At 38.9% G+C, this 17298-nt stretch overlaps 1 protein-coding gene across 2 annotated transcripts in view; it reads right to left on the bottom strand.

The window, feature by feature from the left end:
• arhgef49 (Rho guanine nucleotide exchange factor 49) overlaps positions 1 to 17298 on the bottom strand; it is a 66992-nt gene that overhangs the window by 33641 nt on the left and 16053 nt on the right. Inside the window, exon 1 of one of the 2 annotated variants that reach the window (XM_067443744.1) lies at positions 13226 to 13357. The exons of the other annotated variant lie outside the window; for it this stretch is intronic. The gene's annotated coding sequence lies outside the window, so the exon portion shown is untranslated. Of the gene's footprint in view, positions 1 to 13225; positions 13358 to 17298 lie in introns of those variants that run through there. 2 annotated transcript variants of the gene reach the window in all.

Below are 17298 nucleotides of genomic sequence, written 5' to 3' on the forward strand. Positions count from 1 at the left end.
AGTCGAAGCATTGAGAACTTTGTAAGAGTACAAACAGATTAAAGCCGCACTTGGTAACTTTTGCTCTCAGGGTCCCCCTACAGTTGGGAAAAAATAATGTTCTCAACTACTGCTGTAAGCTCTGTCATTCTACAACAGGGGATGCCATTGCGCGTGCATTTGTTGACATGACAACCCTGATAGCCCTGAACTAGTGATGCGCGGGTCGTCTCATAACCTGTGGACCCCGGGTGCGGGGCGGGTTGTAAAAATATATACAGTGGTGCGGGGCGGGCCAAATAATTTCATAAAAAACATTGTGAAATGTAATAACATAGACATTTTTATTTTCATTTTTTTATCTTCTCTGTTGTGTTCAGTGTTTTCTTCCGGAAACAACGGACCATATGAGATTCCAAGTCAGAGTTCATCACTTAGCAGAGCGCTCGTGGCTCGACTGGTCGAGATTGTTTTCCAAGATGGTGCCTGTCCGTGATCGCGTAAGGCACTATGTTTATAAAGTATCTTCTTATTAAACTGTTTGTACTCTTACAAAGTTCTCAATGCTTCGGTTTGCATGTTGGGACCCTCATTATGCTGCCATGTTAGTGTGAGGATATTTTGAGCTAGGGGTGGGCGATATCTCGATATTTAAAATATATCGAGATATTTTTTCTACTCGATATGGATTTGGACATATCGTATATATCGATATATTGTTTATATTTAATTCTAATTCCGCCAATTTGCTTGTTTGCCTTCTCTGTGCTGTGCTCGCTCCCGCTCGCGCGCCTCCCGCCTCTTGCTTTTGTTCCCCCTCCCCTCGCGTGTCGTCTCATTGAACACGGCTGCTTCCTCAACCAGGTGAGGATTAGTTATCATGTTGACAAGCGCGCGCGTTGTTCGGGACTCAGTTTAGAGACCATGTTTTCCTTCTAACACAACTGCTTGCTAAAATTCATAAAGAAATATTAATGTTCATCATAGTTCAAAGCGCAAGTTTCACCCACAGTCAGGTGATTGACACTATTGGTGCGAGACGCGGTCGCAATCATGTCAGTTGTATGATTTGTGTCTAACTGATCGCATGGTTTTCGGTTAAAATGTCAAAATGATCGCAAATCATTTGAAAACATTTATAAAGTATTGCAATATCATTACTATTATTATTTTGTCAGCTTTATCACGGGATTATGATGAATAGGTCTATTCATGTTTTAACCAAGAGGGAAAAACGCGACATCCCGGGTGTCCTGAGACACGCGGTGCTCTTCTGTCAGTTGTGCTGTATCATATTATCATATAGCCTACCTTCTGACATTCATATTTCCTTCTGTAACTGGAAAAGAAGTGAAATTCAGCTCATGTGTAGCCTGCATGATGAGTTTGAATTTTGTCAAACTCATGACAAACATCACTGTTTGAACTTTGATACAAAATCAGTTTATTTATATCTCAGTCATGTCCCCATCTTTCTGCAAAATGCTTACTGTTTACTTTAAGTGTAAAAAAGGGAGTCTTTGATTCATGTTTTGAAAGCATGAAATAAATGAAAAGAAGGAAATATTATTTATTTTCTTTTACAGTTAAATTATTATTATTTATGTAATCAGGGAGTTTTTTTTAATGTTGCAAAAGCAATTTGTTCCTACATGAACTGACTACCTCTTTGCACTTCAATAATAAAAAAAAGAATTTGTGGTATTTGGCATATTTGTTTTTGCTGTAGTTTTTAGGGGGTTATTTTTCCTGTAAAGATATCGAGATATATATCGTATATCGAGATATAGCAAAATATATCGAGATATATTTTTTGCTCCATATCGCCCAGCCCTATTTTGAGCCTTGTTAGTGGTATTAACTAGCCATTTAATTTCACCACCCTGTGCCCCATAGACTAGCGTTATAAGCTAATCTGTTTTAGAGATAAAACTCTTTACATTCGATTTCCATGAAAACGCATCCCAGAGAACGATCTACTCCGTAACCATCTGTTAATTACACCTAGGTTCATTTCTCACCGGAGTTGTCCTTTAAAGGAGTACTTCAGCGCTGGGAAGATGAATCTGTATTTAAACTGGGTCATCAATGCAGTAGAAATGTGAAATTATTTTTGAATTTGGTGCCTTCTAGACTGAGAAAAGACAGAAAATTTATTTTTGTCCCATGGGGATGAAAGACTACAATTCCCAGAATGCTTTGCTGCCCTGTGAGGCCATTCCCAATGCCACCAACTTCATTACAGTGACTGAGTTAGAGAAGACACTACAATTGAAAACTGAACGTGTGTGTTCAATATAATGAGTCACCGCGCGAGTCTCACAGCACTGAGCACTAACTGCACGAGTGATGAGAGCTGAGGTAATCGCGACTACACTCGCGGCATACATTCACAACTCGAGTTCAATCTGGCGCGTTTCAGTTCATGCCTTTGCAAGCTTAACTTTCATAGAAATGAATTTGAGAAGTTAAAAGACTTACATTGCTCACTATAGCTCCGTTTAAATGATCCTGTAGCTGCAAGCTGAGCTGTCCCTGCAAGCTGAGTGTAATTTCCCATCCCCCAATGGCGGATTCAAAACATGCGGAAATGGCTCCCTCTGCTGGCTGTAGTCTTTAGCCTCTGGGCAAACATTCCTCCTATGATGCAAAAATCATCATTTTGCATCATAGGAGGAATTTTTCCAGAAATAAAATGCATAAATCTCTTATCTCAGGGAGATATGAGGGGGGAAAGCACAATAATTTGAATATTCTCCAGGGTTTCTACTGATACAAAGCCATATGCTAATCGCTGAAGTAACCCTTTAATGACATCAATTTCATTTTTGGGTGAACTAACCCTTTAATAGAATTAGACCCTGGTGACATATTTATATGACTGACACACACCAACAGTTGGAGTTAAAAATCTTCATTTGTGTTCTACTGAAGAAGCAAACACACCTACACCTTGGATGGCCTGGGGGTAAGCAGATAAATGTCAAATTTTCATTTTTGGGTGAACTATTCCTTTAAGTGTTTCTTTTTTTAAAAGATTGTTCACCCAAAGTATTAAAATCTTTTCTCTCTCTTCTGTTGATTTAAACCAGTGGTGTCAAACTCAACTTGATATTTATCTGTTCCATAACTTTGGTTATGTAAAACGAGCTGTTGTGAGAGAATCACCCTGTTTTAAAATAAACTGGTAATGTTGGTGTTTGACACTTTACAAAAACTTTTATTGAAAAGTATATGAATTATAATGAAATAAAATGAATATGAATTAAAATAAAGAACTTGATATACTGAACTTTTACATGTATTTCTTTTTTTTATTAATTTTTGTAGATGAGTGACCAGTTTAATAGTCAAGCAGATGAATATTGTGCGCCAATGTATGATTATGAATGTTGCCTATTTAGGCCCCACTTAGATTCTATGTGACATTTATATGGGTTAATTTGTCCGCGGGTTCTATGTGGACCCTGTATGAATTAGCCCATATAAATGTCGTAAGTGAGACCAATATGGGTCTTATATGTGTTGCTCATTTGGGCCCCACATTAGCCCCAGTCAGGCCCCATATGGGATTCATATGGGATAATTTAGATGGGGCCCACATGGAACCCATGGACAAACCCATGTATGCCCCATGTTTACTGCCCATATGGGGCCCACATTAGCCCCAGTCAGGCCCCACATGGGATAATTTAGATGGGGCCCACATGGAACCCATGTTTACTGCCCATATGGGGCCCACATTAGCCCCAGTCAGGACCCATATGGGATTCATATGGGATAATTTAGATGGGGCCCACATGGAACCCATGGACAAACCCATGTATGCCCCATGTTTACTGCCCATATGGGGCCCACATTAGCCCCAGTCAGGCCCCACATGGGATAATTTAGATGGGGCCCACATGGAACCCATGTTTACTGCCCATATGGGGCCCACATTAGCCCCAGTCAGGACCCATATGGGATTCATATGGGATAATTTAGATGGGGCCCACATGGAACCCATGGACAAACCCATGCCCCATGTTTACTGCCCATATGGGGCCCACATTAGCCCCAGTCAGGCCCCACATGGGATAATTTAGATGGGGCCCACATGGAACCCATGTTTACTGCCCATATGGGGCCCACATTAGCCCCAGTCAGGACCCATATGGGATTCATATGGGATAATTTAGATGGGGCCCACATGGAACCCATGGACAAACCCATGTATGCCCCATGTTTACTGCCCATATGGGGCCCACATTAGCCCCAGTCAGGCCCCACATGGGATAATTTAGATGGGGCCCACATGGAACCCATGTTTACTGCCCATATGGGGCCCACATTAGCCCCAGCCAGGACCCATATGGGATAATTTAGATGGGGCCCACATGGAACCCATGGACAAACCCATGTATGCCCCATGTTTACTGCCCATATGGGGCCCACATTAGCCCCAGTCAGGCCCCACATGGGATAATTTAGATGGGGCCCACATGGAACCCATGTTTACTGCCCATATGGGGCCCACATTAGCCCCAGTCAGGACCCATATGGGATTCATATGGGATAATATAGATGGGGCCCACATGGAACCCATGGACAAACCCATGTATGCCCCATGTTTACTGCCCATATGGGGCCCACATTAGCCCCAGTCAGGCCCCACATGGGATAATTTAGATGGGGCCCACATGGAACCCATGTTTACTGCCCATATGGGGCCCACATTAGCCCCAGTCAGGACCCATATGGGATTCATATGGGATAATATAGATGGGGCCCACATGGAACCCATGGACAAACCCATGTAGGCCCCATGTTTACTGCCCATATGGGGCCCACATGGGCCCCATGATAGAATGTTGGCTGGGTACTGGGAGTCGGTACTACAGAAATAAATTTTTTAAATTTCAGTACCGGCTTGTACCGGTACTTGTGACATCACTAAAACAATTTATAGATTAACATGACAGTACATGCTAGTCGATGAGTTGAATCAACTCCACAACAACTAACGTTACATAAATGTATCCACTCTCAGTCTCTCCGTGTCCGACTCCGGTTCAAACATGTAAGGCTCCAATCCACAACTAGTTATTTCTGAAATTTTAGCTGAGCGAGATTCGTTTTGTTGTTGATGTTGTATCCAAAGCTTGTGTAAATGAGCCACTGGAAGGGGGCGGGAGCAGCAGTTCATTTGCATTTAAAGGTGATCACACAAAAACTGTGTTTTTGCCCACACCCAAATAGAGGCAAGTTATAATACATGATCTGGGGGGTATTTTGAGCTGAAACTTCACAGACATATTCTGGGGACACCAGAGATTTATATTACATCTTGTGAAAATGGGCATAATAAACCCCCTTTAAGTTATCAAACACTTTATGGGCCTCTTGAAAACATGAATAACCCCTCATAGCATTACTTCAGCATCTGTTTCTCAGAACGGTGAAGTAGTCATTGTGGTGAGGTAGTTACAGTACGAGCGAGTGCTGTATAATCAGATGCAAAACTGAAGAGCTTCTCTATTACCTGTCAGCAGAGCACCGCACTCCTTCTGACAAGAGCAGCCGAGACAGAGCTGGGTTACGGCTCTTCAAAGTAAGAGGAGACGGCATCAAAACATGGAGTGAGGCTCGGGAGAGGTGAAGACTCAAGCACCAGCATACCTTGGTTAATTAGGATTCAACCCTGCCATGCATTCAACACTGCACCAAACAAAGTCAGCTGTCTACCATATCTGCAACATCTGAGCAAAATGAGATACAATAGTTTGTCATCTATAATCAAATGTATCATGCATAGTATCCAAGGTGAACACCGTACATTGCGCAGATACAAAAAAAAAAAAACCTTGACAGATAAACTATAAGGGTGTGTCTCTTCCCGTAGCTCAAGATTGTTTAGTGAATATTTCATGGTTGTGCGGTGTTAACTGAGCTGATGAATAATGCATGATGTAGATTAGGTGAGAGATGCATTGTTAGTGCACAACTTTTTCCATAAACACATTAGACTACATGCAGTATTATTTTTAGCCGAGTTGCCCTTTGATAAAATTGAGAGCAGTTTTGAAGTCATAATTGGTACACATTACAAAGCTCTACAAAAGTTATTGCTATCACTAATTGGTGCACACTGATCTTGCCGTAAAACATTATATATCTAGCCGAGTATAGACATTGTCTCAAATAACTAGCACAGATCATGTCATCCCAGCAACAACACAAAGGCAATTTACAGAGCTGGTTTACATCAATATGGCTATGGATCAATGTCTGTTGGTCGTCTTGTTGGTGGATGTGTTTAATTAATGACCAAGCTGCCACATGCAATATCATTAGTGCATGATTTCACCCAGAAAATTGGAGTATGATAAGCCAATGAAACCCAATTCATCTGTAAATTTGCCTCCATACCACAAAGTCTTATGTACCAAATAGTACATCTTTCATACAGATATCCTCATTCTAATAAGACAGACCACTGCTTACATAATGCATAGCGCGACATGAACGAGGATAAGAATCTTTTCCATGAAATGAATATATGCTGAAGCCCTGTGTGATATAACACTATCATTAGCGGATTTCTGCCTTGAAACGCAGAGGGAAATGAAGCAAGATGATAATTGCCTTTCAGACTGATGAATCAATGCACCACAGCTCCCCACAAGGATTTTTCCCCTCTTCCTCAACTAGATAAGTCACATGAACATGATACTGCTACTCTGAAAGATGAAGCCGGTAGTTACGGTCAACTGTCAACAGTAGTCTGAAGGTACTGCCTTCAGAAACAGTGTATATCAAGGAGGGAGTGCCGAAAAAAATAAAGGATTTATTATTTATTGCTGCAAAAGCATACAACATGATGGAAACATGCTAATCTCCTTCCCAGAAGCAGGCCGACAGTACATAAATGCTTTTTATTAATACATCTGAGTATTAATCTTACACCACAAGAGTAACCCCTGATGTGATGCATGATGTAAGATGTAAGAGTAGTGTTATCTTTGACGCCTCTCGTGGCTCAAACAAATAGAGCTGGGCAACAAACTCACACATTAAAAATTCTCATTTTAGACTTCTAATTCATGACTGGTGCTTTGCTCCATCCTCTGCTCTTCTGCGTTTGTCAATATGTCATGCATCGGGTCAGGGGTTACTCATTCGCTGTAAAATTGATTCCTATGTCCATCTGTCGGAACTCTGAAGCTAGTTATTTTAGTTTATAATGTTTAAATATGGATATTTTTCTTACAGAAACGTATTGCTTCGCTTCAGAAGGACTTTATTAAACCCTGGAGACTTGTGGAGTACTTTTATGATGGATGGATGCATCAAAATATCAACACCCATTCACTGCCGTTATACGCAGTGTACATCGTACATGACATGCAAGAAAAAAAAAAGTTAATTGTGCACACAATTGACTAATCTGTTCCCTTGATTTATAAACCGTGAGCACGATTAACCGTTTCATTCCCTCGATGTGATAAATCATGCACACGATTTTCTAATTCATTCCGTCGCTTTATAAATCGTGCGCACGATTTAGCAAATCAAGGTAACGAATTAGTAAATCGGGCACACGATTTAGCCTTCTATTTTTTTTCTGCATGCCATGTACTATTATAAAGCTTGGAAGACCTAGGACAATTTTTTTATATTCGATTGTATTTTTCTGAAAGAAAAAGAAAAAGGATGGCTTGAGGGTGAGTAAATCATGGGATAATGTTCATTTTTGGGTGAACTATCCCTTTAAATAATCCAAATAGAAAAAAAGTAGAAATTTCAAGTAGAATTTACTAAAATTTACTGATACAGTATATTCAGTCAAAAAAAAATATATATTTTTTTAGCCACTATCATCACTCTAATTTTTAATCAGCTTTTGACATCACTAGTTCATTTTAAAAAGTCTTGCAGCCTGAATTTATAAACATAATTTAACATGGTATAGTACAATTTTTATTTATAATAATTATAAAAGAATGCTATTTCATCCATTTTAAGTGAAGCTTGTCACACCACAGAACGTCCCAAATTATTTATGTCAACTACCCGTATAACAAATTCCTCAGATCATCACTGCACCATAGTACCACCCCAGTGCTTTACTAAGGCTATAATAATTTGTATAACATTTATAGCTTGACCAACAAACCTCAATTTTACTCATACAAGAAATATTACGATTACAGTTATATTTCTAATAGAGATTGTTTGTAAAAGCAGATAGACTCACTGGCAGTTATCTAGTCAGCCCAGGGCTCATCCCTCTTCATTACTCTCCTCTCTGTTCGTGTTTCATTGAAGAATGACACCAGCAGCTTTAGCAACAGTAACAACAACAGAAACAAACCTACGAACCTGCAGACTTCACACTTATCAACCTCCAGAGAGAAAGAGAAAGTGCTATGGATTCAGTGTGAAATACTGTGAATATAACAAGAGGAAACTGTGCCAAGGACAGAGAGGAATGGGAAGACAGGACAGCTCAGGACAGGAAAGAGTGATTGATAGGTGAGAGCCGACAGCATGATAAAAGCGTTAGGTGTAGAGAGCAGGAAACACGAGTGATGAGAGATGAGCGATGAAGGGAGGAGGAGAGCAAACACGAGAGACAGAGATAGAGAGAGAGAGAACATCCCAGGAGCTCGTAATAAGGCAGGATTGCTGTAAGAAGCAAATGGCCCTGTGGCAGAGGGAGACGGAGATATGGGCTAAACAGAAAATGATGCTATCACTGATGGCTCTCATTTCCCCCTTGTTGCCGTCTGCGCTACACGGTTCTGGATTTCACAAAGCTCTAACCAATCCAGACCATAGCTTTAGGGAGCAAAACTACATTTAAGCTAGCCAGGGAAAACCCAGACAACTTCCGGCAAATTTAGATTTGCTGTGCAAGTAGTCTGGCAAAGAGCCCATTCAAGCCCATTTCTAATCCGTCGAAATTGCGGCACCAATCAGAAACGTTGGGGCGGGCTTTACACGATGACGACAGCGCAGCGACGGTGAATCAGATTTTGTACATTACAAATGGAACATCACTCATTCTAATCAGCTATCACATCTGTTTTAAACTTTTCCTTTTCGTTAAAACCCCTATAAATAATTCTATATGATAAAAAGAAGGCTTCAAATAGATTGGTATCGGTGATCGGATCGGCAGATACTGCTTCCTATGATCGGCGACCAGCTCCAATATTCCTGATCGGAGCACCCTTAGTTAAAACCTGAGCAAAGAACAATACTCCGCTACCAGATGTGGATTACACCGGCTATACTTTGATGAGTAGGATGGGGAGTGTGATCATGTGCTAACACCACACAGCAGCTCTGGATCTGGCCTTTCTGTGCTTATTTCCTCACACTAGATCTGGTAACCATGTAATAATTGTAAATAATATAACTATGCTCAAGTCTGAAAATGTTCTAACACATTTGAAATGACTGAATTTGAATAAAGTTTGTGAGACACAATTTAAAAAATATATATTTTATTTTCAAAATACTGGAAATGGCATTCTAATCGTAATACAAATGCCTTACAACGGGGGTAAATGCAATCGGAGCTTGATGTTTTCTGTTCAACCGTCAATCCGAGATGTTTCAGTTGGTCTGTGATGCTATTAATTTTTTCATATGTTGCAAAAATGTTGATGTGAGTGGCTTTGGACACCAGCTATTATCATATTTCTTTTGCAAAAATGGCAAAAGTCTTCAGAAGCCTCTTCTGCTCAATAAGGCTGCATTTTATTTGACCATAATACACACTAAACATGGCAATATTGTTAAACATTATATTTTAAAATGTAATTTATACCTGAATTTTCAGCATCATTACTCCAGTCATCCTTGAGAAATCATTCTAATATTCAAATTTTCTGTACAGGAGACATTTATTATGATTAATGTTAAAAAGAGTTGTGCTGCCGTGAAACATGTTTTTTAGGATTCATTTTTAGGAACGTTCAAAAGGACAGCATTTATCTGAAAAGCCTTTAATATCTTTTGATCAGTTTAAATCCTTGCTGAATAAAAACATCTTACTGACCCCGAACCTTTGAACGCTAGTATACAGGTACAAGCTCAGCCAAGGTCATCCAAGATTTTAGTCCTATAGATCTTGATTAGCTTACTGTATTATTTATAAATAAAACATGACAAATAATTTACAAAGTGACAGACAATAAGTATTACCCAGCCATTCATAACACAGCCATCCATATAGCAATCTATACTACATTATGGGCTGGGCATTAAGATGAACAGCATCGCACTTCTCTTTTAGTAGAGCAGGGCTGTTGGATGTCCTCAGGAGCTGCCTGTGGCTGTCATATTTCAACAGCTCCATATGAGCCCTAATCACCATCCATTGGGAGAACATCACAAGACCCACACAACCCTGTCTTTAGGGGCCCTCCCACACACACACATCAGCTCCTTTGTTGTTCTTTGTGAATGAGAAAGGGATCAAAGCAGCGGATCTCTACGTGAAGGTGCCCCAATCTCCGTCAGAACCACTTGCCCGGTAATGGGCTTTCATCGGGGGGTGATGAGGTGAGAGCAGGGTAGGACAGACGGGGGAGAAAGGGGGATTAGGAATTAGAACAGGATGGGGACGGCAATTGATCAGCTGTCATCTCCGCTTACTGTAGGCTGGTGCACCTTTCATAGGAAAATGTCCAATCCAACTGGGTAAAATGAACACTGGGCAGAATCATCTCCATTTCAAAGTCGAGTCATTTGAATGAGACCGTGGCCCACAAATGGAGCAAAGGTTACAAAAGCCTCCATTTAGAAAACTTTTGTGATGACATTACTATTAATGAATTATGAATGAAAATATACATTACAACTTTACAAAAATTAGGTGACATTAGTTGATGCATTAACAATGAGCAATGCAATATTTATTAAACATTGTTAACGTTAATAAAAATACAATAATAATTCAATACTAATAATATACAAACGGATACAACTTTTGATTTGAAAAAGGTATTAGTAGATGTTGAAAATGAACATTAAGTAAGATTAATGAATACTTTAGAAGTATGTTTCATTGTTGGTTAATGCAGTTGACAAAGGGAACCTTATTGTAAAGTGTTTCCACAATAAAACCATAGTGTAACCTCACACCACATTTTGATTTGACTCAATGCATAATGAGATGGTAAAATGCTGGTTTACTGACATTCTTTGACACATTATAATTATTCCAAACATTCATCACACATGAACAATGGCAGTTCAATGCCAATGCCCCACATACTTTGCAACATAACTATCTCCTCTTCCAGATAACAAAACCAAGCTCTGGTAGTTCACATAGCAGACCTTTTATTTATCCAAAAACATGCTTAGCATTCTGCATGAATGTGAACCTTGCCTCAAGCTATTTAGGTATAGACAGTCTAAGGTGAATATGAAGGTTACCCTAAGTCAAAATATTTCCATGGATTTATTTTTCTGGGACAGTTCCCTGAGAAATGAATGATTTTTGCCTTCATTACACACACAGTCAATCTAAAACTGCTCCTTTTTTTGTGTGGCAAAAATGGTAACTGAGGCAATATCCTTAAAGGGACAACTGTGTACTTTATCTAAAAGGTGCATTAGTAACCTTATTACTATAAGTAATATGTACCCATAAGGTACTATTATGAATTGTTTTAGGGGTAAATAAAGTACAAAGACATATTTCAGTGGTTGCTTACATTTTTAAGCAGGCTATAATCAAATTGGCTGTACAAGTAATTTCAACTTAAATTATATTATAACTTGAATTAGTGAAATCTAGTAAAAACAAGTTGAAATTGTGTAAAATTATTTTAATGAGTTAAAGTAATGTGAACCAAGTGTAACAACACAAACAACGTGTAACAACAGTTGTCTTGACTTATTGATCATCATTTTTTACAGTGCAGTGACTTATTTGAATATGCTTATTTCTTTTATTTATATATATATATATATATATATATATATATATATATATATATATATATATATATATATATATATATATATATATATATATATATAAATAAAGGAAAACAATAATTCTGTCACAATTCAAAGTATTCATAAAACAGTAGGCAAATACCCGGATAAACAACTACTTCTGGCTAGATTTCTGAAGCTATATATTGCTTGACAGCCATGGTCACCATTCATGTTCTTTGTTTGGAAAAGAGAAGCTTGGACACTGAAATAAATAACTAATGCTGTGTTCCACAGATGCAGGTTTCAAAAAACATCAGGTAGTGTAAATAATGCCATACTTTATTTCTTTAGTTTAGAAAACCTTCAGATTACCAGATGTCCACCAATCCGTTCTGCTCCACAGAGAAGGCGTTATCTACTATGCAAAGTGTCACTTTAATTTATTTTCCAATTTCCTGTCCACTGAGATACCCTTTCCCTTTCTATCGCTCTACCGTCCAACTAGATGAAATATTGAGGGCTTTCCACAGAGAAGCAGCCCGGCCCATTTTCATCCACAGCATGTGTGGCAGACACTGAGCCGATGGTCTTGAACATCCCGGCTCAAATTCTGTATAGTGCTCAGTGCCCACACACCAACACACAATAAATCAATGAAGCATTTCATTACGGCTACATCTCCAGCGAGCCTGTGCTCTGTGTATTGTTAAGGTGTACGCTGGTAGACCAGGTCAGACTCAAAACTAGAATGCCGGTGTTGTCACAACGAAACATCCTGACCCCTTACTCCCATCGTCACGACGACACGTCAAGGGGTCAGTGAGGCATGACAACTCCGCACAACAGAAGGATCGTGTGACAGAGCAGCGGGTAGAAATGTATTCAGCTCTTCTCTTTCTCTTTCTCTCTCTCTCCCTCCAGAGGTCTATCCTCCGCTTCAGATCTATCCAATGTCATGAGCAGAAGTATGCAAATGATATTCACACTGTTCCCTTGTACTGTTCAGCAAGTCTGCTCTGCATATTCTGAAATAGAAATCTCCTCGGGTGGGATTTCACTCAAAAACCATGAGGAATCACATAAATAAACTGCACATGTTAATTGAAATTTGAATAAAAAAAGATGTAACTTAGATCAGTGGATACACAAGATTGCATCCCAACATAGAAACATATGTTCTTTCATTCATTCCTATACAAATCATCCCATTCAACAAGCAGAAAATAATAGTTATTTAATAACCAGCATTAACTAGTGACAAACTGATTATTCTACAAGTCAAAATCCTAGAGTTGCATACCTCTTTCTCATGCAGAAACGACAGGTAGCAGACGAGAAGGCAGACCATGTCAGCAGAATCAGCAATGCGCACGCAGCGGTCTATTCCACTCTGATGTGATAGCAGCATGTGAGCTGCTTTAGCTCTCTCAGCTATTGTTACAGCCGCCAGCTCCTCACTGAGCATGCTCCAAACACCACTCCACTCACCGTTGGCATGGGAACCACTCAAGCACAGACTTCACTAAAAAGGACCTCCCTGATATACACCCTCGCTTACCCCCCACCTGTCCTCTCAAGGGGGTTTTCCTTGTTTTGAGTCTGGGTAACCCTGTGAACCGTAGCAAAGCTCCACAGGCGATACACTGACGTATACAACATCCACTCATGAAGTTTAACTGAGCTAAAATGGAAAGGCAGGGACGATGTAACATCCATTTGTCTTTCGTCCATAGTCATTGTCTTTAATATTGAGTTAATTGCAGTTTAATCGAAATTGTGATGGTATAAAAAATATTTCTTCATTACACAATTACAATTTTACCGTAAGGGAACTGCATGTAAGAAATGTATTTTAATGAATCATAAAATGGCCCTGATATGTCATTAGACATTAAGAAATCATGTTAATCTCAAATACTTATATCTTTGACAGCAGTAGTCTGGCCAGGATATTGTCATTTAAAAGTTGTTGTTGCAGCCCTCAACTGATGTTGATGTTCATGTTGTGTTCTGGCCTGAAGCTCCACCCTCCACTTATCTACCAATCACGAAGTCAGTAGTGTTTCGACATCCGGGTTGCCAGCTCTATACTATTACTCCAACTGCAGCTCAAGCCTGCAGCAGCCCTCTCAGAAACTGACGCTTTCGCGCCTCAATCTCCCCCAGGTGACCGGTCCCAGTATAGCCGCACCTCCGTGTTTTTGAATGGACGCTAGGCAAACTAAACAATCAAATTACACTTCTAATACTTTTCACCCAAAGTTAGTTTATGTCAAATTAGGCAGTTATTATCACTGAGATTTCATTTCAAGTGTTCGTTTTTTAAATTAGTTTAATTTTAGTTAGTTATTTTTATTTTAGTTAGTTATTTGATGCTATAAAAACGGGGGGTGTGACAACATGATTGACAGCTGAGATTGACATCATCTCTGAGTGAAGTTGTCACTGGGGCACTAACAGACTTTTTTCAGGATTTTCTGGGAGCAGATTGGAGCTTTAGCTTTAATTTCTACTATTCCATAACTGTTGATTTCGCATCAACATAATTAATTGTTCTGTGATAGTGTAGGCGGGCTTTTGATTTTGTGACTGTACTTCCTGCTCTCTACTGCGCAACTCGGGTCCCAAAATCACTACTGCGCAGACTCGGCCCCAAGATGTCAGCGCCGTGCAGGTCGCCTGAAAGCTTCAACTCTGTTCAGCGGAAACGGATGAAGTCGCGACGTCCATATTTTTTTACGGCCTATGCTGCAGCTACAAATATTCCTGCTATCTGGCAACCTCAAGTCAGGGGGGAGGGGGAGAGGGGATAGTGATTTCAGTACCAGTTTTGGCCACAATCTTACATACACCTCCTTTAAACAAACTTCAAGTGTCACTGCAATGACTCTGTAGGAATGTCCAACAACTGACTGGCAGCTAAATTATATAAGTGAATTAAATAAATAAAAAACAATGTTTTTAGTTTTATATTTATTTATCTTATATATATATATATATATATATATATATATATATATCATTATTATTATTATTATTATTATTATTAAATAAATATATAAACTAATAAAACTAAAAGTAGTAGCTTATGTTAAATTATATATAATTTAAAAAATAATAAATATATAACTTTAAATGAATTGTAGATTACCTAGTTTTTTTGTTTGTTTTATATGAATTTAAATAAATAAATACATATCTAAAAAAAAAAAAAAAAAAGTGTAGGTGCAAAAGCTTCTAAAAGCCATTTTGGTCAAAATAATATAACGATACTGAGTAAATGCTCTCCGCATTTAGTATAAATTCTAGTATAAGTTCATAAAATACTTTCACTTCAAACACACTAAATCCCAGGCTCAGCCCATTCAGAAGTACCAGAACTTAGGTAGAAACATAGGAGCCTGACCAAACAATACTTATTTTAAAGATAAACATCAGACGGACTGAGGCGTTTGTATCTGAACTCTTCAAATATACTAGTTTATCTAGATTTTTTTTGTAATACGTTTTAAAAATATATATAAATAAATGATTCTAAAATCTAAATCAATCCACTAATTTATCTAGGTTTTTTATATTTATTTATTTAAACTCTGGTAAATAAATATAAATAAAAAGGTAGATTACCTAGCCTTTTGGTTTTATATTTATTTTTAAACAAATAAATAAACATGTATCAACATATCTAAATACATAAATAAATAACCTACATATCTAACAATCTAACGAGATTTAAAACGAGAATAAATAACGAGATTTCAAAGCATGGGCCGTACGCAGTGCAGTATTTTGCAGCATTTCTCAGAATTCCCATGAGAGGGCTTTCAGAGCATATTAGCTGTGCTCTGTAATTACAGTATGTTGCGTGGGGATGCCGTGGCCAGGCCATATGGAGAGAGCTAATCCTCTACATAACCACAAATGCTCCACGGCTCCTCCAGCGACCAGAGCGCTAAACAGACATCAGCTGAGCCTGTCAAGCCATGCAGCACACACACTGCATCTCCTGGGCTCAGGGATGGAGCGGCCGGGTCAAAGGAAGGGATTTCCTCTCAGTCTCTGCAGTACCTGTGATCTATTGGGATCAAGGCAAGCGCAAGAGGCAGGCAGCTGATGCATTATCAGCATTTAATACCAAGCTCTCTGGAGAGACCCAAATGTTCTATTAGCTTTTGTTTCAGAGGCTTCTAACGTTACATTAGCCAAAGTGGCACTTTTATCAGTGACTCTAACAGTTTATTTTGGTTTCTATTGTGTAATTTATCTTTATAAGTTATTAATCACGATATGTAGCTGTATTTGGCACTTTAATGGCTAACCGCAGTGGTGGGATCGAAATAAAATCACAGGTCCCTATGGTTCAGTTGGGGTTGGCTTAATACACTACAGCCAGTAAATGCTTCATCCATTAGCTTGAATGCTTCTCCAGAGGGAGACACATATAGTCCATATATAGTATGTACAGCAGCACACAGTGCTAATACAAGAAATATGGTGAGTTAAAAATCACAAATATAATGTAATTAAGAGTGAAACGTGACAAAATGATCACATTAGTTTAATTAAAAACACATACCAAAAAGTACCACGGTAATACCGTGGTTTTTGGATATCTACCATAGTAGCACGTACTGCATCTTTAACTAACAATTTCCAACAATGACCTTTTTCTGGTATTTCACCACATTATTTCCACCTCTAATTATGTTTTGTTAATTAAGTATTCTGTACCCAACTCTGCAAGTCTTGTTATGGCTTTTATCACAGTGTTTTATACATCTTAAATATGCCTAATATTGTTGTATTTTTCTATTAGCCAAAATTAAAGGGGTGTAAATCTGAATTTATTCGTGTTTAAGTGCTATAATCGGGTCTCCAGTGCATACCAACCTAGAACATGTGAAAAAGGATAACCCAGTAACTTTGTTTTGGTAAGCCTTTCTCTGCAAGCATGTGAACGAACCAGCCGCTTAGATTTATCTCCCATTCCAACGTAGGAAGGGGATCTTATTGTAATATTACCACTCCTTAAAGGTCCCATTCTTTGTGTGTTTTTGAAGCTTTGATTATGTTTACAGTGTGCAATATAACATGAGTTCATGTTTAACGTGTAAAAAAACATAGTATTTTTCACACAATTTACTTTTCTGTACAGCGCTGTTTCCTCTGTCCTAAAACGGCCTGATGATAACCTTGTTCTATGAAGTCCCTCCTTAAGAAACACGTAACGAGTTCTTATTGGGCCAGCGCTTCCTGTGTTGTGATTGGACAGCAGCTTAGCGCACTTTGCCCTGAAAGGTCCCACCTCTTACCATAACGGGGAGATGCAAGCGCTGAATGCGCGCTCTTCTCCATGTGGGAGAGCAACAAGAC

The sequence above is a fragment of the Pseudorasbora parva genome, chromosome 5 (genome assembly GCF_024679245.1).
Source record: "Pseudorasbora parva isolate DD20220531a chromosome 5, ASM2467924v1, whole genome shotgun sequence".
Classification (NCBI taxonomy): Eukaryota; Metazoa; Chordata; class Actinopteri; order Cypriniformes; family Gobionidae; genus Pseudorasbora; species Pseudorasbora parva.